The sequence below is a fragment of the Orcinus orca genome, chromosome 2 (genome assembly GCF_937001465.1).
Source record: "Orcinus orca chromosome 2, mOrcOrc1.1, whole genome shotgun sequence".
Classification (NCBI taxonomy): domain Eukaryota; kingdom Metazoa; phylum Chordata; class Mammalia; order Artiodactyla; family Delphinidae; genus Orcinus; species Orcinus orca.
Window position 1 is genome coordinate 147982081 of NC_064560.1, and position 26931 is coordinate 148009011.

At 34.7% G+C, this 26931-nt stretch overlaps 1 pseudogene; it reads right to left on the reverse strand.

The window, feature by feature from the left end:
- Positions 1 to 15936: 15936 nt before the first annotated feature.
- Positions 15937 to 16060, reverse strand: LOC117201415 (uncharacterized; annotated as a pseudogene).
- Positions 16061 to 26931: the final 10871 nt, after the last annotated feature.

Here is a 26931-nt window from a genome sequence, read left to right on the forward strand (position 1 = left end):
ATCCTTACTTAGGTGAAAATATATGCAATACTCATTTCCATTGAAATAAATGGAACTCTACTGTGTGTAAACAGAAAACAATTTGACTTTCACACCTCTTGTCTCCCTGCATAGGTTTCTTTCTTCGCTATCCTTAGGGAAATCTGTTACAGATAACCACCACCCTTTCTATTAGTCTTAAATAGTAAACACTCTAGTAATTTCCAGACATGATTACCATTACATTTCACTAATATAAAATGAGTGACTCAGTAACAGTCAAAATTCTAAATTTCATCAAAGCTTGAATCTCTCCCCTACCTCAGATTTCCTTTAAACCTGAAAGTCTACAGAGTGGTAAAGGGAAAACTGTGGTTTCTTATCTAATTTTCTCACTTTTTTCTTCTGTTCCTCCACACCAGCAATCTGACTGTGTGTTCTGATCCCTTTATATTTGGAGCTGGGGGAAAGGAGTGGTGAGGCAAGATGTTGCTTGACGGGCACTGTCTTTTTCTGGTGTCAGTTCTCTCTGTGCCTGGCATATAAAGTAAGGGAGCCTCTGGGTGTGAGAAAGGTCTTGAGAGCTGATCCTTTCTCTTATAGAGGGCTCTTTGGGTTTCTGGAGGACCCCTTATCACAGGATTTGTTACCTTTGGTTCCCTTAATTCAGATAATGTCTCCTTTGCTTACAGCTTTTTGGGTTTTTTTAACAGTCCTTTCCACACATACGTATTTTGTTAGGGTCTCATGGCTCTTCCAGATACCTGTCTTGGGGGAAAAAAAATCCCATTACAGTCTCTCCAGACCAGTTCTTTCTTCCTTTGTGGTCTCTAACAAACTGTGCTAGGACAGGCTGTTCTCAGCATTGCCATTTCACTCTCCTTCATTGTCAAAAAAGCAAGTCAGACACAATTTTAAATTTGGTTCTTGCTCTGTCTTTAGTAACCCACATACTACTGGGGTCATGGGCCATGTTCTCTGGTCTCCATGAAGTCCTTCGTCTCTTTCCTGTGGGGGTAAGGGTGTGATTGGGAGGAGAATATGCAACAGAACCTCACAGTCTTTTTCCAAACAAATTATTTCCCTGTTTTTGGTTAATACCACTCAATTTCTTTTATATTTTGGGGGTGGTTATTGAACCAAGGATTGCTAGATATTTTAAAATCTTTGCATAGTTCCACATAGATGACCTTTGAAATATGGAAGTATCAATACTTCCTAACTTTAAACAGAAGGTGTCATATTTTAACATCCTATTATTTATAGAATTAGGGCTTGATGTCTGAAGGAATGGGATTAGCCAAGCTGTTACCATAAGTACTGCTTGCTGCAGGACAGGCCAGTCAATCAGGAGATGAGATGTTAGGGCAGGGAATAGTCATGAGACCAGGAAGATGGTGGACTAATGTCCTAAAGAACCATCTTTCCCAGGTTTGGATGCTAGTTTCTTTTAAGGTTGGGGGGTGGAGTGTAAGGAGATAAAGTTTTAAAAAGGAGATAAGTTGCTGTAAATATTTCCTAGTTCTGTCCAGACTCCAGAGGGAATGTGTTAAATTCTTCTTTCCTATAGCCATTCACAGGTGGGCCTGGTCAGGATGTTTCCTGTGAGCTAAACAAAGGTATTTTAGCTTAATACTCAGGCATGGGAGGCAGGGTACCTGGAGATGGGCCATTACGTATATTTTAAGCTACAGGAAAGAACCCTTTAGTGATTAACTTGCAGCAAAGGCAGTAGTATATAAATATTAAAGTCAAAGAAGCAGATCCAATATGGAGTCAGACTTGTTCATTCCTATTACGAAGGTACTGAAATGAGGGGGTCATTAATCACAAGAAATCAGTGGTTTGGCATAAAAACTAACCATGTCTTTAAGGAAACTTTTTACCATTTTCTTCTACTTCACTGAAGTCTTAATAACTTTGCAATTCAGGTTTCTTTTAAGGCATTTAGTTGTGTGCTGTCTTTTCTGGATATTTGGTATTTTAAATATGTATATTAGATTTTCAGCTGATTTTTTAGTTCCTGAAAGGAATAGTTTCTTATATTTCTTTGTATTCTACACAACAAAGGGGGAATGCATATAATAAGTACTAAGTAAGTATCTGTAAATAAGTTTGTAAGTTTATCTCAATTGCAGAAATTTTATCAGGGGTCAGTGGTCCATAGAAGTCCAAAACTATTTGGTAGGAGCTCCAAGGCTTCTTAACTACAGATGAAGCTGAGTAAACACAGGACTCTTGTGGTGATAGACTAAAATATAAATTCTGTGTCATTAACCTCTCTTTTATACATGCAGTTGTATGTTCACATACTCATAATTAAAAAGTGTGTTGGTAACAAAAATTTTGAGAGTATCATTTGGGCCAGGTGTTATAATTATATATTTTTTCCTTGTTAACATCCATAAGAATAAATGAGATTCCATGTGAAAAAATTCCAATTAATTTTATATTATACTTTGGAAAATAATTAGTAGAATTTTTGTTTGTTTTATAAGGCAGTGTTTATTCTGGTGGTTTTGAATTAAATTGAAAGTCTTAGGTACTATAAAAATAGATCTTTTCTGACAATTATGAACATAATCACAACAGTGTGTTGTCACAATTCATGCCTGTTGGGAAAATATGATTAATGAGAAAAAGTATTTCTTAGTATGACATATTTATGTAACTTTTCCATGGTTGGCTCATGTGTTAGGAAATGAACCCCAGATTTAGATAATCCTTCACTGTTTCTTATGCGTAAGAATATGTCAGCACCAGTGAGGAGCTCCAGCAGGAAGGCACTAAGCTATTGGTCTTTTTCAATATATGTGCCAGGGCTGAGAAATGATAAATCAGTATGACTTCGGAGGAGAAGCTTTTAATTAAATGATACCTGTAAGTCACCCTTTCTGTTTCCTTAGAGTTCTTTGTGAAAATATCTCCAATGTGGCTTTGATGCTTAAATGTATGAATATATTCACTCTGTCTCCAAATTGCTTCACAATTTTCACCTCACTTCTTTCTACATATTGTAAAGTGTCAACTTTAGCATTTCCAGAGTCTTTTTTAGGCACCTTATTTATTATTGCCCAGCTACAGTCAGCTTTACAAGCTTTAAATATTTATAAATAGGAAAGAGCAACACTTTATAAAGTCTTTAAGTGTTGTAACAGAAAAACAAGCTTAAAAAATGAAATTTAACTAGAGCTTTACTGAGTTCACAGACCATTTTCACAGTAGTGTTGTGACAGTGTCTTTTAAACCTCAATTTCAGGAGAGGTTCAGGTGCCTTTGAATATATACTACTTACCTGTCTGGATAATCCTAAAAACAAGCCACAGCTCAGTGAGCTCTGAAACCAATAATAAAAGGAGTTCAGCACTATCCTTTCCCATTTACACACACGCACACACACACACGCACACGTGACCAATATTGGAAGGGTTATATAAGAGAATAAAATGTCTAATTTCTGAGGACCTACAAAAACCTACGTAGCATTCAGTATCAGAAATTTTAGTCTTCATAACAGCCCCATTATACCTCCCTTGGAGAGGTTGAAACTGAAAATATTATGCATCTTGCCTGGAGGTATATAGTCAGGGATGGGAACTCAGACTAGGGGTTTCTGGTGTCACAGTCAGGTCTTCCCCACAACCCCTACTCCCCCAACATAATATACCACTTGTGTTCCTGGGGGACAGTTCTCACTAACAAAGTTTAAAATTTTGCATACAATCTAGAAAGAAACAGAGGCCCAAATTACTTGTGATAGTAACTCTTGCAGTTCCTTTATTTATAGTATTTTATAATTTATTTTGTTTTTATTTATAGAGCGTGAAGGAGAGCTAGATAATTAACTAATGTTAGGCTGAGGATAAACATAAAATTGGTGTATAATCCCTGAAGATTAGCAGTCAGAGAAGTAGCAGCATAAAGTTTCCAGACACTCAGAAAACACAGCTACCTGGGGTTAGCAGAACAGGTTGTTAGAATATCAGCTACAGAAAAAGGAGTGGATTAGAGGACAAAAACTATTTTGATCAGATTTACTATAAGCAAAAACATGAAAGAAAACAATATTTTATCAGCTCAAATAAAGAAAAGCTCTTTCTGTCAGTCAAGACTGATAAGACCGATAGGAGATGTCTTTATAGGCAATTGTGTGTCAATTTGTTTATTCAATAATTTTAAAATTTCTAGAACTAATAAGTCACTGATTATTTAGTCAATGAGAAATTGGTATATCTTATTGTACTAACCTACTGTTATCAAAATGTATTACAGGAAAGGGCAAAATGCAGGGAGAACAAATGGATAGTTTCCAGTTTTACTCAACATTCTACTCTGAGTTGTAGCTGGGAGCTGTCAGCTGTGATAATATGAGAACAAGGGATAAAACCTCAAATTATCTATTCAAAAGATGCATAAATAACTAAGTGAAATTTAGTCAAGTTTACAAGTTAATTTTGGGGTGTAAGAAGTAAAATGAATTTGGGCTTTATTAAGTATTTGATGCTACCAAATACTTAAAAATTATATTTTTAAAATTTACTTAATATTATCTGAAAATTATAAAATTCCATTGTAGAAGATATTTCTGCTCACAGGTATATGAACATGAATATTTACAAAGCAGATCTACTCGAATTTTTTTTTTTGTACACAGAATCACATTTAGTGCATATCAAGTACAAAGCCTAGCCAATCAGGTGGACAATAATGTGGGAGGTGGCCACAGTCCAGGATATGGCTCCTAGATTAAAATACAACAAAAAATTAAATGTTACAAATTTACCAGAAATGAGCATTCTACATGGAATAGATCCTTGCTAGCCAAACTCTTAAGGAGTTGATATGCAAACTGTAATGACAATATGTACTCTATTTCCTGCAACTGCAATATATGTATTTGCTATTTAAATCATCTACTTCCTAGAATTAAAGACAGTCAGATTTACCACAGTAGACATCAACTGCTGCTTTTATAGGCTCAGAGGACAGGCTTTGAGACATTTCATTTATATGTTAACTTTCTTTCTTGGTCTCACTTTCATTCCATGTATAGAATATTAACTTGGGACTTTTCTGCCTAAATTTAGAGTTAGGAAGAAAGGCTAAGAACTAAGCCTGAGACTTCCTTTGCCATAAAACAGTAGATGGCAACCCTTTTCACTTTCCAAAGCAAAGCAAAGTGCTAGATTCTAAGCAGTACTATAAATGAGATAACTAAGAGTTTTGTGAACCATAGTTAACCACCTATTTATAGTTTAGATTGAGAGGCTGTGCACTGGACATGGGCTTATTTTGGAAAGGTTGGGATATTATTCTCAACTTTTTTTTTTTTAATTTCATATGAAATCACAGGAACTTGGAGTTTGGGAGACAGTGGACTATGGTCATAAGAATCTAAATGACAAGAGGCTGGCTCCTGTAACCCATGATTATAGAGTAGAGGACTGCCATTGGGTAGTATCTGTAGTAACAGTGAGAGTGGGCCATTGGCCTTATTTTAACATGATCCTATGTGTAGGCCACGTTATCAGCTGATATCTGACTGTGACCGCATGAGAAACCTCAAGTGAAAATCTCCCAGCTGAATTCAGTCAACTGACAGACCCGTGAGAGTAGTAATTCATTCTTTAAGCCATCAAGTTTTGGAGTCTTTGTTCTGTAGCAATAAATAACTAGAATCATCTGTAATCCTAAAGCTGTGGTAGGATAGTCACTTCACTTTTGCCTATATAATTTCTTGGAAGTGTAGAATAAAGAAATCTTATTTTATGCTATTATGTCTTAGCTTGGGTTCTCAAAAGCAGAACCTATGTGATGATGCTTTATTGAGGAGTACAAACGCAGAGTAGCAATAGTGAAAGGAAAAGGAAATGAGGCATAAGAGTAAAACAAATGTTGGTATATTACTAAGGTGGCTACAGTTTCATAAACACAGCTGTGTACTCAATCAAGCAATGTCTCTGGCTAGGCCATCTGGGGCTACTGTGCCTGAGAATAACCCTTTGGAGAGCTATGGCTCCTTCGCATATATTGCCTCTCATTGGCCAAAATCTGCCCAAAGGGCATTTGTTCCCTCACCCTTCCAGGTTGTGTTGCCTGCACCTCCTGGACAGCTGCTGAGGAATGCAGAATCATAACCTTGAGCATGGCACTTCATTTGAGTCTGGAATTTGTGGGAAGAGCCAAAGCCTCTGTGGGTGGGATCAGTCTAGGCTTAGGTGCCATAGTTGTTGGAGCTTCTGCTCCACTGGGGTAATTGATACTCTGTCAGAGCCTGGCCCTCACTCTGGGAAACCCTACAATATTTAGGAATATTGAGAGATGAGGTCAGAGCAATGGCAGTTAGAGTACTCCATTGCCCAAATGCCTAAGGAATCAGGAGGCAGGTAAAGCCAAGTGAACCAAAGGAGACATATGAATTGGATGTGATTCAGTCTACCCAATGGACTAATCAGATCCTCTCCCATACTTCAATGATACCCAGTTATGGTTTATAGAATAAGAATAGGTTGCCCTCACTTCTTCTGCTAATGAAGGGGATGTGCAAGTCTAATTGTTCAAGGTAATAGCTATTTGCAATACATTTTAAAAGGCTATAGAGAATTATAAGATTGAGCTACAAATGGTACTTGGGTTACAATTATTACTTTCCATCTCCCTTTTCCAGCACTCATTCTAGAGTTTATTATCTTTAGCCAGCTCATTTTGGCTGATCATGTCATTTGTATTGTTGAATGATCCAGAGTATCATATCTGGAGTATTTATCAATTCTACTGAGGGAGCTTCACTGACCCTTTCAAGGTTGAAAGTGTATAATGTAATTGATTTGTCACCAAATAGCTGGATGACCTCCCTGAAAAATGGTGCCATAAAAGGAACTCAAAATCAGTCTCAGATGTTGGCAGGCTGTTTATTCAGTAAGATCAATAGCAGGATCCTCATAGTGAGAGGAGATCTATGCTATTATCTCATCAGCAGCTACCACTTTTGCAAACATAATCCCTCCTTTTATGGGCCCACAGTGAAATCACTGGAGTGGCTGATGAGAGTATCTGTCTGATATTGTCAGGACAGGTCATTCTATCTTCTCTGAAGTGTATCTTCTATGGTTGGTATTATGTGAGTTATAAAGATGCATGCACTTGTACACTCTTCCATATATGGATCCATATGCTTCTTCCCCAGACTTTCTTGTCCCCAGATCTTGCAGTTTTGGTCCTTTGACCAGTTTTTTGACCCAGTAACCAAGCTGATCCCACTACCCAAGAGTTATTATATATCTACATAAGACCAACTTCTCTTTCACATAGGTCTATAATCAAGTCCTTCTGGACTGCCCTTTAAGGGCAGCAACCATCCATTTCTGGCTTCAACCAACTTACGGCACTAACACATTTGTGAATCAGGCCTAAGTCCTTTTATTTTATGTTAGTTGGTTATAAGAAACACAGAGAAGAACAAAGGTGTGAATTGAGGGAGAAGCATCAGTGCTGCAGAGGTAGGGAAACTGGACGTGCCTTTGAGCTTATTTACAAGTAAATAAATCATTTTCACCATATTCTGTTTTTCTACTATGTCTTGTTATTTGGTAGATCTGTTAATATTAGCTCATAATAAGTTTCATTGGTCTCAAGTCATTTAGTGCCCTATATTCAGTCTCTCTTAGGGCCTAATAAAGCACATTAAGAGTTGGGTTTTCAAATGGAAAATGTTTCTCTACCTTAAAGGACATGCTCTTGCTCTATGACTCTAGGGGTTTATGTAATAACATGTAAATATGACAATCTGAAATGTAAATATTTTGTAATATTTAATTCATTTTAATTTTTTATGCTATTGTGATAAAAATGTTAAAAATTATTTCCCTGATTTTTAACACAAGAGATTCTATTATAAATGTTTCATCAAATTATAAAATACTTTTGTGACTTAAAACAAAAACACACATGCATGGACTCATATAAATAATTTATGAAGCATTTCTATATCTGTTAGAATTTTGTCTACAGTATTTTTAACTTTAGTCAACAGTAAGTATAGTATAGAGAAGGGAGCATTAGACAGAAGTTGAAAATACGGGTACATTTTTGTTTTCTCTACTTCCTTGTTAAATGTCCTTGGACTGTATTTCACATATCTAAACCCCATTAATTTGCTAAGTGCCAGTCACAACTCTAAATTTAATTATAGTAATATCTGAATACAAAGGATGAAAGAGACATTTTCTTTTATCCCATTTCTATTCCATAATTTTAGGAAACTTTCTTTTTAAATTCTGTGCCCACGCTCAGATGTTTTGGTTAGTAAGTATGAGCATTGACATGATTGAAATATTTGGTTTCAACAAGTAAGATTACCATAAGTATGTATAAATGCATTAAAAAACTAATTATACCTGTGTATTAACTCCAAACCATTCCAGAGAACATATGGGTTTTGAGATTAATTAGTAAAGTGCATATCTTTTAATTTAATGATATATGATGAGGTGGTGTTCTATCACAGTGTAGTGGATGAACTGTAACTTGAGAATGTTCCACATACAAACGTTTTTTCAAAGGTTAAAAATTTAACAGACTATTTTGCACTTACAGAAAAGAAGTCCGTCTTTTGGCTGCACTTATTTATCTTTATCTTATCTACCCACATATGGATTGGTGCTCAACCCTTTGGAAAATAAAAAGAGCAAAATTATTTTCATATAATGTTTACTTTCTCATGAGGCTTATATTTGTATTTTTACTCATGTTTTCTTAAGATAAGCCTACTATTTCCTTACATTAAATAAAAATAAGTTTTGGTTTTGATTGTTTTCTTCATAAATTGGCTTTCCTTAACTAAAGTTTGCCTCCCGGTTTGTTGAAATATGTTGAGTTTTGTGTTACCTTATATATGGTTATTGTGGGGTCTTTTTTAACTTTTATTTTGAAATAATTTTGAACTTAGAAAAATATAAGAAGAATAATATTACAAAAAACTCCAGTATATCCTTTACTCATATTCATCAATTTTTAACATTTTGGCATATTTGCTTTATAGCTGTGTCTTTACTTTTTGTTTCTAATAATATTTTGTGTATATTTCTTTTAAAATCATAATACAATTATGAAATTCAGAAAATTTAACATTGATATGATACTTTGATAATCTGTATCTCAATCCTGTCAGCTACCCAGTGAAAATTTAACATTGATATGATACTTTGATAATCTGTATCTCAATCCTATCAGCTACCCAGTGGCTAGGACCCATTTTCCTTTTATAATATTTCCACCTGCAATACAGGATCCTCTCCATGATTACATACTGCGTTTAGATGTCATGTCCCTGTAATCTCCTTTAATCTGGTGGTATTCTTTAGTCTTTCTAAGACACTGATATTTGTTTTTAAAATAAAATATTTCTTATTTTGCGTTTGTCTATTGTTTTCTCATCAGAATCCTCCCTTAGATGTGGAATCTATTAATGAGTCTTGCCCAAACAATTTTTATTATTCCAACTTTACCACTTATATTAAAGGAGCCATGAAATGGTCCAGAGGGCCAAATAAGGGACAATTTATGCATAAAAATAAATAAGTACTGGAATATAATCCACTGAATGAAATAAATCATTAGTCGATATTCCTTTATTGATCCTTTAAGGGTATACAGTTATTCTAATATCATTTATTGAAAGAAAAAACCCACAATTATCCTTTCCCTAATTGTTGGTAGAGATCATAGAGAAGACATGACCCAAGAGCTGGTTCCTCCCCCCTGCTCTTTCCTTGGAATGTATGTCACACCCACTACTCTCACAGTGGGAGCCATTTTCAAGGACACAGCCTTGAGATAGTAAGATGGTGTTGAGACCATCTGGACAGTATACATGACTGAACCCAGTTAAGGCTTCTATATAAACTTTTAAGATTCTGGAAGGTGAGTGCAGAGATCTACTCATCTTGCTGCCACCCAAGACAAACCTCATATGTAAGTTCCCTTGTTTATTAAACCTGCCACCTACCAATTTGTTGTGGTCTTCCTCTTTCTTTGGTCACTTCTTACCCTCTGTGTTTGAGGACGAGTTTCAGAATCACCTGGGGAACTCCTGAGGTTGTGAACCAATACCAATGAATTATCTGGCATCTTTGGAGAATATCAGTTGACCTTGTATGGATTTCTTTTCTGACTCTGTATGTTCCACTAATCAGCATACATACATGTACATGTATAATATGTAAATGATGTATAAGTATATATAATAAGTGTGTATATATATGACATATATCTATGTCAAGATGATACGGTATTGGTGTAATCCATATACCAATACCATATCTTTTGTTAAAATAAATTTATGTATTTTATTTATTTATTTTTGGCTGCGTTGGGTCTTTGTTGCCGCACGCGGGCTTTCTCTAGTTGCGGAGAGCGGGGGCTCCTCTATTGCAGTGGGCATGCTTCTCATTGCGGTGGCTTCTGTTGTTGCAGAGCATGGGCTCTAGGCATGCCGACTTCAGTAGTTGTGGCATGAGGGCGCAGTAGTTGTGGCTCGCAAGGCTCTAGAGTGTAGGCTCAGTAGTTGTGGTGCACGGGCTTAGTTGTTCTGCGGCATGTGGGATCTTCCCAGACCAGGGATCGAATCCATGTCCCCTGCATTGGCAGGCGGATTTTTAACCAGTCCGCCACTAGGGAAGTCCCCATATCGTCTTGATTACTGTAGATTTATAGTAAATCTTAGAATCAGGTTGTAGATCCTCTAACTTTATTATTCTTTTTCAAAATTGTTTTGGATATATTGTATCCTTTGCATCTCTACAAAAATTTTATAGTCAATTTGTCAATTTATGCAAAAGGTTGCTGGAATTTGGATTTGTTTGGTTTATTTATAGAACCTATAAATAAATTTCAGGAAATTTGACATCTTAGCACTTATTAAGTCTTCCAATTCATGGACATGATATCTCTCTCCATTTATCTTGGTCTTCTTTAATTTCTTGTGGCAGTGTTGTGTTGTTTTCAGTTTCTAGGTCTTACACATTTTTTGTTAAATATGAACTTTTATGCTATTGTGAATGGAATCTGTGTATTAATTTCATTTTAGGAAGTTTTTGGTTAGTATATAGAAATAAAATTGATAAAATAGAGTTGTGTATATTTACCTTTAACCTGCAGTCTTCTTAACTTGATACACAGCTATTAAAATTTTAAATTTCTTTGTGAGTCACTTTTGGTAATGTTTGATTTCAGACCTTTTAAATCTATTGAGACTTATTTTATGATCCAGCATACGTTCTATCCTGGTGAATTTTCCATGGCTGTTTGAAAGGAATATATATTTTTGTGTTGTTGGATGAAGTTTTCTACAATTGTCAATTAGATCATGGAGGTTGATATTGTTTTCAGGTCTTCTATATTATTACTGATTTTCTATATATGTTTTCTATCAGCTACTAAGAAAATGTTAATATCTCCACCTATAAATGTTTCTCTAACTTTTCTTTTAATTTTCTAAATTTTTGCTTCATGTATTTTGAAGCTCAGTTGTTAGGTACTTTTACATTTGTAATTGTTGTATCTTCCTGTTGTATTGACTTTTGTATAATCATAAAAATCTCCATCTTTATCTCTACTAATATTTTTTGTTTTAAACATATATTTTCTGATATAAGAATAATTGCTCATCTTTCCTGTGATTTGTGTTTGCATTCTGTTATTTTCAACCCCATTGTGTCTGATTTTAATTTGAATCTCTTATAGAAAGCATATGCTTGGAGCTTTCTTTTTTACCCTAGTATAACAATATTTGCCTTTTCTATTATGTTATTTAAGCCATAAACAGTATTTATTGATATGATTGACTTTTTTGCCACCTTAATATTTATTTTGTATCATAAGTTTGTTCCTCTGTTCCTCCCTTACTGCTTTCTTTTGTGTAAAAATGTTTTATTATACAATTCTAATTCCTCTATTGAATTTTTAGTTGTGCTTATTTATATCGTTTTTAATAGTTTCTCTAAGGATTACAATACGCATTTTTAGTTTATAACGGTGTACTTCAAATAAATACATATTTGCTTCCATTAGATATAAAAACTTAGCATTAGTATAGTTTCATTTCCTGTTTTTTGTGTGTTATTGTGATATGTATTACATGTATATACAGTATCAATCTCAAAATATAATTTTACAATTTTTGTTTTAAACAACCATGTCTTTTAAAGAAAGTCAAAGAAGGAAATGCTGTATGTATACTTTTATATTAACCTCCATATTTAATATTTCCAATGTCTTTATTCCTTCTTGTCAATCCAGATTACCTTTTTGTGCATTTTTCTTCAGTCTCAAGGACTTCCACTAGCATTTCTAGTAGCACAAATCTGGTAGCAACAAATTCAGGTTTTCATTACTTAGGAACGTCTTTTTTTACACCTTAGTTTTTGAAAGGTAGTTTCACCAGATATAAAATTCTTACTTGACAGCTAATTTGTTTTCCTTTCAATACCTTTGATATACCATTCTTCTGGCTTCCATTGTTTCTGATGAAATGCCAATCATTAATACTATTCATTGCCCCCAAATGTTTTGTATTTTCTCTTGGTCTTGTTATTGTATTGACTTTTAACACTTTGATTGTGATGGATCTATGTATGATTTCCTTCATGAGATTTGTTAAGTTTCTGGATCTGAAAGTTATTGTTCTATAGCAAATTGGAGATGTTCTTGGCCATTGTTTCAAATATTTTTCTGCTCCTTTCTCTTTTTCTTCTCCTTCTGGGACTCCACTTTCACTTACTGTGGAATGCTTGACATGTGCCACGCATCTCTGAGATTCTTTCATTTTTCTTCTATTTTTCTTCTGTTTTTGATGTTAGACAGTTACTGTTAGTCTACTTTGAAATTCATTGAGTCTTTCTCTGACATCTCAAATTTGCTGTCAAACCCATCTGGAGAATTTTGATTGTGTATTTCAACTCTAAAATTTCCATTTGATTATTTCATAGTTTCCATTTCTCTAATGAGATGCCCTATTTGTTCACTAATTCTTAGCACATAATCTTATAATTCTTCCTTTTTCTTTAAGTTTTGAACATATATATAAAAGCTGCTTTGAAGCCTTTGTCTGCTAAATCCAGCATCTGGGCACACTCAGACATTCAGAGTTATTCCTATTGGCTCTATTTTTCTTTCCCCTGATTGTTCATGAATATTCCATATTTCTTTGCACAGCTAATAATTATTGGAAAACTGGACATTGTGGACAATACAATGCAGCAACCTCTGATTCTATTTTGATTTACTGAGAATTTCTGTATTTTTATTTGTTTATTCATTTCATTTAATTAGTTGTTTAATAGGCAATTAAAATTTCTGTGTTCATACTGTGAAATCTATCTCCCTCTAGTATGCCATCTCTGCGTTTTGCTTTCTTCTTCCAAAAGCATAGCTTCTTCCTGCATACTTTTTTTTTTTTTTTTGTGGTACACGGGCCTCTCGCTGTTGTGGCCTCTTCCATTGCAGAGCACAGGTACTGGACGCACAGGCTCAGCGGCCATGGATCACGGGCCCAGCCGCTCCGTGGCATGTGGGACCTTCCCAGACTGGGGCATGAACCCGTGTCCCCTGCATCGGCAGGCGGACTCTCAACCACTGCGCCACCAGGGAAGCCCCTTCCTGCATACTTTAAAGTCAGTCAAAGGTTAAGGTCAGATACTTCAAGCAATTAAGGCTTCCACCCTTTGCTCTCTGAGTTGTGTGTGTGACTTGAGGAACACATTCAAAGAGACAGAAAATTCTCAAGTCTCCCCAGGCTTTCAATTTTCACTGGGCTTCTAGGGTCTCCTTAGGTGTAGGTACTTTAGTCAGCCTTCAGCCAGGGAGGCTTGTGTGGTAAGTTTATTTTCACAGTCAGTCTTCAGGTCTCTCATTTCCAAAATCTGCCTTTTAAAATACTGGAAGCTCCTGATGCTTGCCTCAAAGGGTACTCAGTACCTCTGGCTGGTAAAGCGGCAGGCTTTGCAGCTCTAAGTGAGGGTGGGATTATGGGGCAAGAATACCAAAATTCTGTGTGCTTACACAACACAGTAACAAATTATCATGCATAAATACTTCTCAAGTTGTTATCTGAATTTTTAGTTCTTTTTTTTAGTGCCTGAGGTGTTGATTTTAAATAACATTTTCCAATTTTATATTTATTTTCTGCAGAGGGGATTGCAGTACTGCCTCATGACATTGTTCCTGGAAGTATGGTCCTTCAGTTTCAATCTGTTAAAGTAAGCAAATTATGCATGTTTCATTATTTCTTCTTTCTTACAGTTTGGGTGGGTGGGTGTGGGTGTTCATTTGCACATTGCTTTTTACACTTATGCTCGTGTACCACAGTTTATTCAAGCAAAGTTCTGTGTTGGGACATTTAATGGTCTCCAGTGTTGTTCAGTAGCAATCCTATAATATATAATCCCATGCATATGTATTTTTGTATTGTTGTGGTTGTATCTTCAAGGTAAATTCCTAGAAATGGAATTTCAATGAGGAAGAATAAACAGCATATAGTTTTGTTAGTTATTGCCAAATTTGTTCATGATTGCCTTCCCATCAGTGATGTATGAGAGCCTCAGTTTTCCTATAGCGTTTTTTTTTTTAATTTTTATTGGAGTATAGTTGATTTACAATGTTGTGTTAGTTTCAACAAAATGAATCAGTTACACATATACATATATCCACTCTTTTTTTTTCTTTTTTTAAGTTTCTTTTCCTGTATAAGCCATTACAGAGTATAGAGTCGATTTCCCTGTGCTATACAGTAGGTCCTTATTAGTTATCTATTTTATATATACTAGTGTGTATTTGTCAATCCCAATCTCCCAATTTAGCCTAATTTTTAAATTTTGGCTGATCTGATGGGTGAGGAATTGCATTGCACTATAGTTTTAATTTTTGTATCCCTTACCATAAGTTTACATCATTCATGTTTAATTTTATTTTTTATTTTTAATTATTCATGTCTTTCGCACTTTAAAAGAAATAGGATTTGTTTGGGACAAACTTATTAAGTTATAAATGTGATAAAATTCACCCTTTTAAAGTGTACAAATGTGATGAGTTCTGACATAGCCATGCAACCAACACTATAATCCAGAAATAGAATATTTCCATTACTCTAAAAAATCACTTGTGGCCCTTTGTAGTCAGTTCCCCCCTGCCATTTAAGGCTTCTTTAGTTCCTCTCAGCAAAGTTTCGTGGTTTTCAGTGTATAGCTATTGACCATATTTTTGTCAGCTTTATTCCTAAATATTTTGTATTATTAATGCAAGTGTACATGGTATTGTTTTTATAATTTTAATTTCTGATTGTTGATCGCCAGTTTATAGATATGCAGTTAAATTTTATATATTTTATCCAATAATTTTGCTAAACTCATGTGTTCACTTATGGTAGCTTCTTAGTAGATTCAGTGAAATTTTCTATAAATTATTATGTTTTCTGTGAATACAAATTTAATTTCTTCCTAAGCAAATAATATACTGCTACTACCTCCATCATCATACCCATCATTATTTTCATTATCATATATGCTTATTGCATTGGCTAGAACAAGGGTTTGTAAACTTTTCCGTAAAGAGCCAGATAGTAAATATTTTTGACTTTGTGGGCCTATAGTCCTTATCACAAACTGCTCAACTCTTACACTGGTAAAATAGTCATAAACAATATGGAAACAAGTGGGCATGTTTGGATTTAGCCCAGAGGCCATAGTTTTCAGACATCTTCTTTTTTCTGTGTTTCATTTTGGAGTGTTTCTATTGCTACATCTTTAAGTTCTCTAATCTTATCTGTAAATGTCTAACCAATCATTAATCTCATCCAGTGTATTTTTTTATCTGTGACATTTTGTTTTCATATCAAGATGTTTGATTTGAGAGTTTTTTATATTATCCATGTCTCTCCTTAACATGTTCAGTCTTTCCTCTAGCTTTTTGAATGTATAATAACTTTCAACGAGTACTAATTTTATCATTTTCTGGGTCAGTTTTCAATTAGCAATAATCGCGCCTCGGATAAACCTCATTGGCTACGATACTGCCACTGCGCAAAGCTTGGGTCAGTTTTAATGGAGTTTTCTTCCTCATTTAGGGATATATTTTCATTTTGTAATTTGTGTCATACTTTTTTGCATTCCTGGTGATTTTTTAATTAGATTCTGGACATTGTGAATTTTATCTTTTTATGTGTAAGGGCAATTTTGTTTCCTATAAATATCCTTTACCGTTTTATCTGGAACATGACCAGATTACTTGGAAAGAGTTTGATCATTTGGGTCTTACTTTTTGTTAGGTGAAACTAGAACTGTGTTTGGACTAATAATCTTTCCCTACTACTGAGTCAAGACTCTGACTATTCTAGCTGTGGCCCCATTAATTACAAGTTGTTTTTTTTCACTCAAGCTGGTGAGAACAGGAATTTTTCTAAGCCCTGTATGAACTCTGTTCCCTTTTTCTTATAATCTTTTTAGGTGATTCTTTCTAAGACCTTAGTTTCCTCATACAAATGAGCAATCCGTATTCAACTGAATATTGATAGGGACCCTCTTCAGATCTGTGACATCCTCTCCTTGCTGGTACGTGCAGCTCTCCCTCTCCAGCACTCTGTCTTATAAAATTTCTCTGTGAAGCTGTCTAGGTTTCCTTAGATCCCAGCTCCATTCTTCAACCAGAGAGACAATTGTATTTGCCTAGGCTCTCTTTCCTTCACTCTTCCCCAGAAACTTTCTCCAGGATGTCACCTGGGACAATTGTCAGGCTCACTTAAGTTGTTTCCAGTCTTTTAGGGAGGGCTGTCCTTCACTATCTGTTGTCCAGTAACTTGAGTGTCATTGTATCGTATGTTTTGTCATAGTTGTTTCAAATGAGAGGATATTCTGATCCTTCTTACTCCATTTTGACTGGAAACTGGACTCCTTATTTTCTCAATTAAAAAAAAAATCCTTGATTTTTATATATAATGGATTTTGTCTTTTGTCTGATATATTTTGCAAACATTTTCTCCCAGGTTTTTTGTTTATATTTGACTTTGAGGTATTTTTAGCAGTGTAAAAGTATATACTTTTAAATTTGTAGTCACATTTATTACTTTATTCATTTATTGCTTCTGCATTTTGATTTATAGTCTGAAAGCTTTCCCATACATTCAGGTAATCAAGGAATTCAGTCATTTATTTCTCTTAGAATTTGTGTAGCTGTGTGTTACCTTATAGGATCTGATTTCAAGTTTTTCTAAATGGCTTCCCTATTGTCCCAACATCATTTATTAAAATGTCTGTCTTGGCCTAGTCATTTGAGATAATTATAATGTTTCCCATCCATCTGTTGTTTCAAAATTATACTAATTTTCTATAGCAATTTCAAACCTAACAATCTGGTGATGGTTTTTCTTTCATAAAAGGTCAAGTAGAATCAAAGGAGGAGGGAATGATTTCATTTGGACAAGACCCCAAAGCCATTGGGTTTAGTAGGATTTTGATGTTTATTATCTCTTCAGAATTTACATGTTGATTAAATAAGATAAAATGGGATAAATTTGGCTATTATATGAACTAATTTTATTTCTGTCTACTTAGAATATGTGAACAGTCCACATATTACAAAATAGAAAGCTTGCTTTTTTATTCCTGGACTATAGAATCATAGAATGTAAAGTTTGAAAATATATTTTTGTAACATTTCATTTGACCCTTGTATTCTTTTTAGGAGTCTAAGAAAGAAGTAATAAATTTATCCATGTTTTAGTACCTTCATTAACAGAGAAATCCATTCTTTCCCAAGAAGTCTTCTATACTTTTGAACAGTTAGCTTACACATTGTAAAGTAAAAAGTCTGTTTTCTCCTTTCCTCACATTAATCTCAGTACCTCTGGTCATCAAATATGTGGCCCATTTACCATCTCAGTTCCTCTGTTTTCAACAAATAACTGTTTGCTTCTCTCTTAAAATGTGTGCCAAGGATTGTAAACAATCCTCTAGGAGTGATCTAAACCCTAGATCTAACAGACTTATACTAACATGTCTCTACCACAAAACATTTCCTAAGTTGTGCTAAATAAGTTATAGTCAGATGGGCTCTCTAAAATCTCAAATTTTATGGAAATAAGTTATTTTATTAATCACATTTTATATGTGTTGTAAAAGTGCTGTATTGTCCTTTTAATGGGTATGTACTCAGTTAAATAAGTATTTATTAAGGCGAGTGACCACTTAAAAATCTATATATTTTGCCGTTATTTCTTACACAGTACTTTATGTCAAACCCCCCCCCAATAACAAATTATGTACCACAGCACAATAGTTTTGAGACATACTGTACAAACAATAAGTTCCATGATCAGAAAACCTTGGGAAATCCTGGAAAATCTTCCTCTTGAGAAGTCATAATGTACATTAACATATTGCCAGTTCTGAGAGATCCAGCGTTAAAACAATTGCCAATATTACTTAGCTCAGCCTTTTAGACTAGGAACTATTTATTAAATTGAAAAAATGTATTACTATTATATAATTTATTGATGCTAACAATGTATAAGGTTATGTGCAATGAATACTGCAGATGAAATGAAATAGGCATTCAGTAATATCAGCTGAATGTCAGAATGCCCTAAAATAACTATATGCAAATTATAACTAATGAATAAAGGGTGAAATTTTACTCTATTATTTTTAAACAGTTGAGTTCAAAATGAGGATAGATTTCATTTACCTGATTGAAAGTATAGAGAATTCAGAGAGGCTTGGAAATTGCAAATATTTTTTGAAAAGAAAGTTTATTAAAATACCACTATTCTTGAAGGATAAAAGTGGTTTGTGTATATTTACCTAAGAGTAATTTTTTTGATGCAATCATTATGGAAATGCTCGCAGGCTATATATGCAATGCTATAAAGTATGCAATGAAAAGAACACACTGATGAAATAATAACTACACTGTATTCAGTGTAATCCAAACAAACATCTCCAAATGCTGGTTCATGCTTAACATAAGTCAAAAAAAAAAAAAAAGTGAAATTTCTCATTTATCCATTTTATTTTACATAGTTTTATGGTCTTTACAGCTTAATATATTTGTAAATGATCTGCTTCTTGAATTAACTCCTAGAGTAGTGATGTTATATTTTAATGCTACAAATTAGATATGCAAGTATATTTTCAAATTGCATGAGATTAAATTGAATAATTCTATAATATTACATATTAATAATTACGTATTAATAATTATGTAATAAGTTTCATTGTTTCCTTTGTTGATGGAAAACTATCTAAGAAAGTAATGGAAAATTTATGTTTGAGCCAAATTATAACCTGGGAATAGCATCTCAGAAAGCTTTGAGAACTGTTTCACCCATTAGAAGTCAAAACATGATTATATAAGTTCTTTGAGTCAGGTCTTCAAGTACAGGTCTTCAAGTGTGTCATGTGACCCCTTACAAGATCAAAAAGGAAAGTTATCTTTTAAGGAATTGTCTTATTATTGCTAGGAGAGTGTTGCTCTTTATGAGCAGATATTTCTGGCAATGGGGGAGGTTTTGTCCATGCATAATGCAGATACACAGTGCACAGTAGAGGGGAGAGAAGAGGCCAAAGGGCAGAGAAAAATGTTTAAATTTTTCTTGTCTTGCCATAAAACATGAATTTTACCTCACACCTTTATATTTGCTTTAGCTTTAATATAAAAGTAATAGATAGTTAATGGAGAATGCATTTAAATATATTCCTTACATATTTAAAGACTAAATTAGAGGTTCAAGATCACAGTATTGTTAAACAAGCTAAGAGAGAGAGAATTTTAAAGTTATGCTTCTACAAAACTCACATAGTGTGTTCACTGGCCCTGCTTATACATACTAAATACGCTATTAATAAACAAGACACCTTGACAAAAAAACCCTGTGAAGTGAATAGGAGAACTTATTTCTAGTTAAGCATTTTTTTCTTCTTTGAATATATACCTGTTTCTTCAAATAAAATTAATTTTATTTAAAAATATTCTATATTTGTGTGTATGTGTTTGTATATATATACACATATATAAAGTAAAAATTAAATTATAAGGTGATGAGAAAAATCAGTTTTAAAGATAAAATATAAATAGTTTTAGAAATAAACAGGTTTAGGAAAAAGAAGAAAAAAATTCATTTAAAGTGAAAAATAAAATTCTGTTTCAATAATAATTTAGAAAACTACAAGGTATCATTATGAGCAGAAGAAACAAATCAAATAGAACTAGGCAACTCTTTTGTTTTTCTTTCATTGCCTGAGTGAGCATTATGATAAAGAAATGGCAATTCTAATCTCAGTTATGATAGGTTGCTATTTTACATTCTGAAGTAGAAAGAATACAAATAAAATCAATGAATAAATTATCCCTGAAAAAATAACCTCATTTCTCAACTTGGTGGTGGCCAGAAATTGAGGAGAGATTTCATTTATAATACCTCATTCACATAAAGTTTAATAATTTTTAGACAAGTAGATAACACTCTTTAAAATATTAGGTGTTACTTGCTAAGGTAAAATTATGGAGAGTTTGTTAACATGATCTTCCAATGTAATATTGTTTCTAAATGAATTTTCAAATATATTACTTATCTGAACCTCAGTATGGGTTTATTTGTATATGATGTTTATTTTTAGTTTTTAAAGGAATTTTGCTAAAATTTATTGATATTAGTACTTCCTAAAGTAAATTTTCTAGACTAAGATTTTTTTTAAATGTGATGACACAAAGTAAGAACCTTGAGATTAAAACTATGTGTTTAAAGCTACAAATGATTTTTGCACTTATTGCAGCCTGGTCTTGCCCCAAGACCTGCAGTAGCAGCATCTTCTTTGGTCACGTGTGGGACTACATAAAGTTACTCTGAATTTACTCAGTACTGAGAAGCACTCAGTATTCTAGTCTCTTAAAATTCCAAGTGTGTTCCACAGACCAGCAGTATCTGCATCAGCTTGGAACCGTTTAGAAATGCAAAATTTTGGACCTCAGAATTACTGCAACAGAATCTGCACGTTAATAAGATCTGAATGAATTCACATGCACACTAAACCTTAAGAAGCACCCGCCTAGGTCCTAACTCATAACCAACCCTATGAAACATTAACTGGTAGGATTTACAAAGCTATATCCTAAACACGGGGCTTACTCAGTTTTGCACATGATCTTTAAGGTTAATTCAAATCTAGGTGTCATTTATGCCCGATTTCTCTTCCTTGGTACTAGTGATTTAAAATGTTCTGCCTGGTATATAGTAGGTAACAGTTAATATTGTCAAATGAATGGAAATGATTTGAGTGAGATGACTAGTATGTAGGCATATGTTTTATGTTTTGAGATAGGCATAAATAAGGAAAGACTACAAAACAATTTCAGAGTAAAGTTTTCAGATCAGCTGCACATCTGGCAACCATTTCTCTAGCAGGTGACTTTTAAATCATTTGATCTTGGAATTGGTAGTAAACCTCTTGGTTTGGGGCCAATTTCATTACCAGAATTTTTGTCGGAAGAGTCAGAGCTGACAAGAGAACTGCTGCCTCTCATCCTTCTCCTTGCTGTCCTCTCAGAATCTGATCAGCTGTTTCTTCTTGGGGACTCCATGGCTGTGTGTACTGGAAACCTCTAGGAGCTGTTTTATTATCTAACAGATCCTCAGAATGATGGTTGTTGAACAGTGGCATGCTTCCCATCATCCTAGAACCTACTAGCTTTATTTATGAAAACAGTGCACCACTACCAATTTTGATACTGTCTTTCCACATCATGAACACCCCTGTCTCAAGAATTTCTCAAAATCTTTCTAATGTAACAAAGTCTTACTTTGTGAGCAAAAATGTACACATACCTTCTTTGATAAAGTTTCAGTTTAGGGGTTTTTTTTTGACCATTTTTAATTGATTTCTTATATTTTCTGGATACAAGTCATGTGTTAGAACTGTATATGTTTTACAGATATTGTTGTCTAGTCTGCACTTGTTTTTTTCATTCTCTTAACAATGTCTTTCACAGGCAGATAGTAAAATTTATATTTTCTTTTATAAGTTGTGCTTTTTTTTTTTGTTTTTTTGTTTGTTTGTTTGTTTTTTTGCGGTACGCGGGCCTCTCACTGTTGTGGCCTCTCCCGCTGCGGAGCACAGGCTCCGGACGCACAGGCTCAGCGGCCATGGCTCACGGGCCCAGCCGCTCCGCGGCATGTGGGATCCTCCCGGACCGGGGCACGAACCCGTGTCCCCTGCATCGGCAGGCGGACTCTCAACCACTGCGCCACCAGGGAAGCCCAAGTTGTGCTTTTAATATTTATTTATTGAATAATAATGGTTTTACAGTGTTGTGTTAATTTCTTCTGTACAGCCAAGTGATTCAGTTATATACACATTTAAAAAAATACTCTTTTCCAGCATATTGAATATAGTTCCCTGTGTTATACAGTAGGACCTTATTTACCCATTCTATATATAATAGCTTACATCTGCTAACCCAAACCTCCCACTCTATCCCTCCCCCCAAACCCTTCCCCCTTGGCAACCACAAATCTGTTCTCTATGTCCTTGAGTCTGTTTCTGTTTCATAGATAAGTTCATTTGTGTCATATTTTAGATTCCACATATAAGTGATATCAAAAGGTATTTGTCTTTCTCTTTCTGACTTACTTAGTATGATAGTCTCTAGTTGCATCCATGTTGATGCAGTGGCATTATTTTATTCTTTTTTATGGCTGAGTAGAATTGCATTGTATACATGTACCACATCTTCTTTATCCCTTCATCTGTCGATAGACATTTACGTTGTTTCCATGTCTTGGCAATTGTAAACAGTTCTGCTATGAACATAGGGGAGCATGCATCTTTTTAAATTATAGTTTTGTCTGGATATGTGCCCAGGAGTGGGATTGCTGGATCATATGGTAGCTCTATTTTTAGTTTTCTGAGGAACCTCCATACTGTTTTCCACAGTGGCTGCAACAACTTACATTCCCACTAACAGTGTAGGAGGGTTCCCTTTTCTCCACACCCTCTCCAGCATTTGTTATTTGTAGAATTTTTCATGATGGCCATTCTAACCAGTATGAGGTGGTACCTCATTGTAGTTTTGGTTTGCATTTCTCTAATAATTAGTGATGGTGAGCATCTTTTCATGTGTCTATTGGCCATCTATATGTCTTCTTTGGAGAAATGTCTATTTAGGTCTTCTGCCCATTTTTGGATTGGGTAGTTTGTTTTTTTGTTTTTGAGTTGTATAAGCTGTTTGTAAATATATTTTGGAAATTAAGCCCTTGTTGGTCACATCATTTGCAAATATTTTCTCCCATTCTGTAGGCTGCCTTTTTGTTTTGTTTATGGTTTCCTTTGCTGTTCAAAAGCTTGTAAGTTTGATTAGGTCCCATTTGCTTATTTTTGTTTTTATTTCTATTGCCTTGGGAGACTGACCTAAGAAAACATTGGTATGATTTATGTCAGAGAATGTTTTGCCTGTGATGTCTTCTAGGAGTTTTATGGTGTCATGTCTTATGTTTAAATGTTTAAGCCATTTTGAGTTTATTTTTGTGTATGGTGTGAGAATGTGTTCTAACTTCATTGATTCACATGCAGCTGTCCAACTTTCCCAACACCACTGTTGAAGAGACTGTCTATTTCCCATTGTATGTCCTTGCCTCCTCTGCCAAAGATTAATTGTTTGGGTTTATATTTGGGCTGCCTATTCTGTTCCATTAATCCATATATCTGTTTTTGTGCCAGTACCACACTGTTATGATTACTGTAGCTTTGTAGTATTGTCTGACATCTGGGAGTTATGCCTCTGCTTTGTTCTTTTTCTTCAGGATTGCTTTGGAAATTCTGGGTATTTTTTGGTTCCATATAAATTTTAGGATTGTTTGTTCTAGTTCTGTGAAAAATGTCATGGGTAATTTGATGGGAATCACATTAAATCTGCAGATTGCTTTGGGTAGTATGGCCATGTTAACAATATTAATTCTTCTAATCCAAGAACGTGAGATATCTTTCCATTTCTTTGAATCACCTTCAGTTTTGTTTATTAGTGTTTTATAGTTCTCAGCATATAAGTCTTTCACCTTGTTGGTCAGGTTTATTTCTAAGTATTTTAATTTTGGGGGTGCAATTTTGAAAGTTATTTTTTTTTTTTTACATTCCCTTTCTGATATTTCATTGTTAGTGTAAAGAAATACAACTGATTTCTCTATGTTAATCTTTTTTCCTGCTACCTTGCTGAATTCATTTATCAGTTCTAGTAGTTTATGTGTAGAGTCTTTAAGGTTTTCTGTATATAGTATCATGTCACCTGCATGTAAAGACAATTTTACCTCTTCCCTTCCAATTTGGATACGTTTTATTTCTTTTTCTTGTCTGATTGCTGTGGCTAGGACTTCCAATACTATGTTGAATAGAAGAGGTGAGAGTGGACATCCTTGTCTTGTTCCAGATTTTAGCAGGAAAAGCTTAGAGCTTTTCACTGTTGAGTATTATATTGGCTGTGGGTTTGTTATAAATAGCTTTTATTATGTTGAGATGTGTGCCTTCCATACCCACTTTGGTAAGAGTTTTTATCATGAATGGATAATGAATTTTGTCAAATGCTTTTATTGCATCTATTTAGATGATCATGTGGTTATTGTCTTTTCTTTCATTTATGTGGTGTATCACATTGATTGATTTGCATATGTTGAACCATCCATGTGAAATTGAGATGAATCCCACTTGGTCATGGTGTATGATCTTTGTTATGTGTTGTCGGATTCGGTTTGCTAATTTTTTTTAAATTTTTATTTATTTATTTTTTGCGGTATGCGGGCCTCTCACTGTTGTGGCCTCTCCCGTTGCAGAGCACAGGCTCCAGATGCGCAGGCTCAGCAGCCATGGCTCACGGGCCCAGCCACTCCGTGGCATGTGCGATCCTCCTGGACTGGGGCATGAACCCGCGTCCCCTACATCAGCAGGTGGACTCTCAACCACTGCACCACCAGGGAAGACCAGTTTGCTAATATTTTGTTGAGAATTTTTAAATCTTTATTCATCAAAGATATTGGCCAGGGGCTTCCCTGGTGGTGCAGTGGTTGAGCGTCCACCTGCCGATGCAGGAGATGCGGGTTCGTGCCCCAGTCTGGGAGGATCCCACGTGCTGTGGAGCGGCTGGGCCCGTGAACCATGGCCACTGAGCCTGCAAGTTGGAGCCTGTGCTCCGCGACGGGAGAGGCCACCGCAGTGAGAGGCCCGCGTACCGCAAAAAAAAAAGAAAAAAGATATTGGCCTGTAATTCTCCTTTTAGGTGGTGTCTTTACCTGGTTTTGGTAACAGGGTGATGGTGGATGTATAGAATGTCTGGGAGTGTTCCTGCCTCTTCAGTCTTTTGGAAGAGTTTGAGAAGGATCAGTATAAATTCTTTGTATGTTTGGTAGAATTCTCCTGTGAGGCCATCTGGTCCTGGTCCTGGGCTTTTGTTTGTAGGGAGTTTTTGGTTTTTTTTTTTGGTTTTGTTTGTTTGCTTTATTATGGATTATATTTAATTCTAATGATTGGTTAATTTAGCTTATCTATTTCTTCTTGATTCAGTTTTGGTGGGCTGCATGTTTCTAGAAACTTGTTTATATCTTCTAGGTTGTCAAATTCATTGGCATATAATTGTTTGTAGTGTTCCCTTGTGGTTTTTTGTATTTCTGCAGTATTGGCTGTCATGTCCCCTTTTTCATTTCTTATTTTGCTTATTTGGGTTCTCTCACCTTTATTCTTGGTGAGCCTGGCCAGAGGATGGTCAATTTTGTTTACCCTTTCAAAGAACGAGCTCCTGGTTTCATTGATTTTTTTCTATTGTTTTTTAATCTCTATTTTATTTATTTCCTCTCTGATCTTTATTATTTCCTTCCTTCTGCTGACTTTAGGTTTGATTTGTTCTTTTTCTAATTCTTTTAAGTGGTAGGTTATGTTGTTTATTTGAAATTTTTCTTATTTTTTTGAGGAAGGCCTATATCACTATGAACTTCCCTCTAAGAACTGCTTTTGCAGCATGCCATAGATTTTTGTATGGTTGTGTTTTCATTGTCATTTGTCTCAAGGTACTTTTAATTTCTTCTTTGATTTCATCATTGACCCATTGATTTTTTAGTAGCATGTTGTTTAGTCTCAATGTAATCATTTTTTTTCTCATTTCTTTTTCTGTGGTTGATTTTTAGTTTTATGTTGTGATCAGAAAAGATGCTTGAGATTATTTCTATACTCTTAAATTTGTTCAGGCTTGGTTTGTGCCCTACTATGTGGTCAATCCTAGAAAATGTTCTATGTGCACTTGAGAAGAATGTGTATTCTGGTTTTTTTGGATGTTATGTCTGAAAATTTCAGTTAAGTCTAGCTGTTCTGTTGTATCATTTAGTATCTCTGTTGCCTTATTGATTTTCTGTCTAGAAGATCTGTCCGTTGATGTGAGTACGTTGTAAAAGGAATACTATTACTGTATTCCTGTCAATTTCTCCCTTTATATCTGGTAGTATTTGTTTTATGTAATTGGGTGCTCCTATATTAGGTGCATATATGTTGATGAGTGTAAAATCCTCTCCTTGATTGATCCTTTTATCATTATACAATGTCCTTCTTTATTTTTCTTTATGGTCTTTGCTTTAAAGTCTATTTTCTCTGTTATGAGTATTGTGACCCCCACTTTCTTATCATTTCCATTTACATGGAATATCTTTTTCCATCCCCTCACTTTTCATCTATGTGTGTCCTTTGCTCTAAAGTGGGTCTCTTATAGGCAGCATATTGTAGGCTCTTGTTTTTTTATCCAATCTGCCACTCTATATCTTTTGATTGGAGCATTTAGTCCATTGTCATTTAAGGTAATTATTGGTAGGTATGTATTTATTGCCATTTTAAACCTTGTTTTCCAGTTGATTCTGTTTCTTCTTTGTTTCTTTTTGTTTTT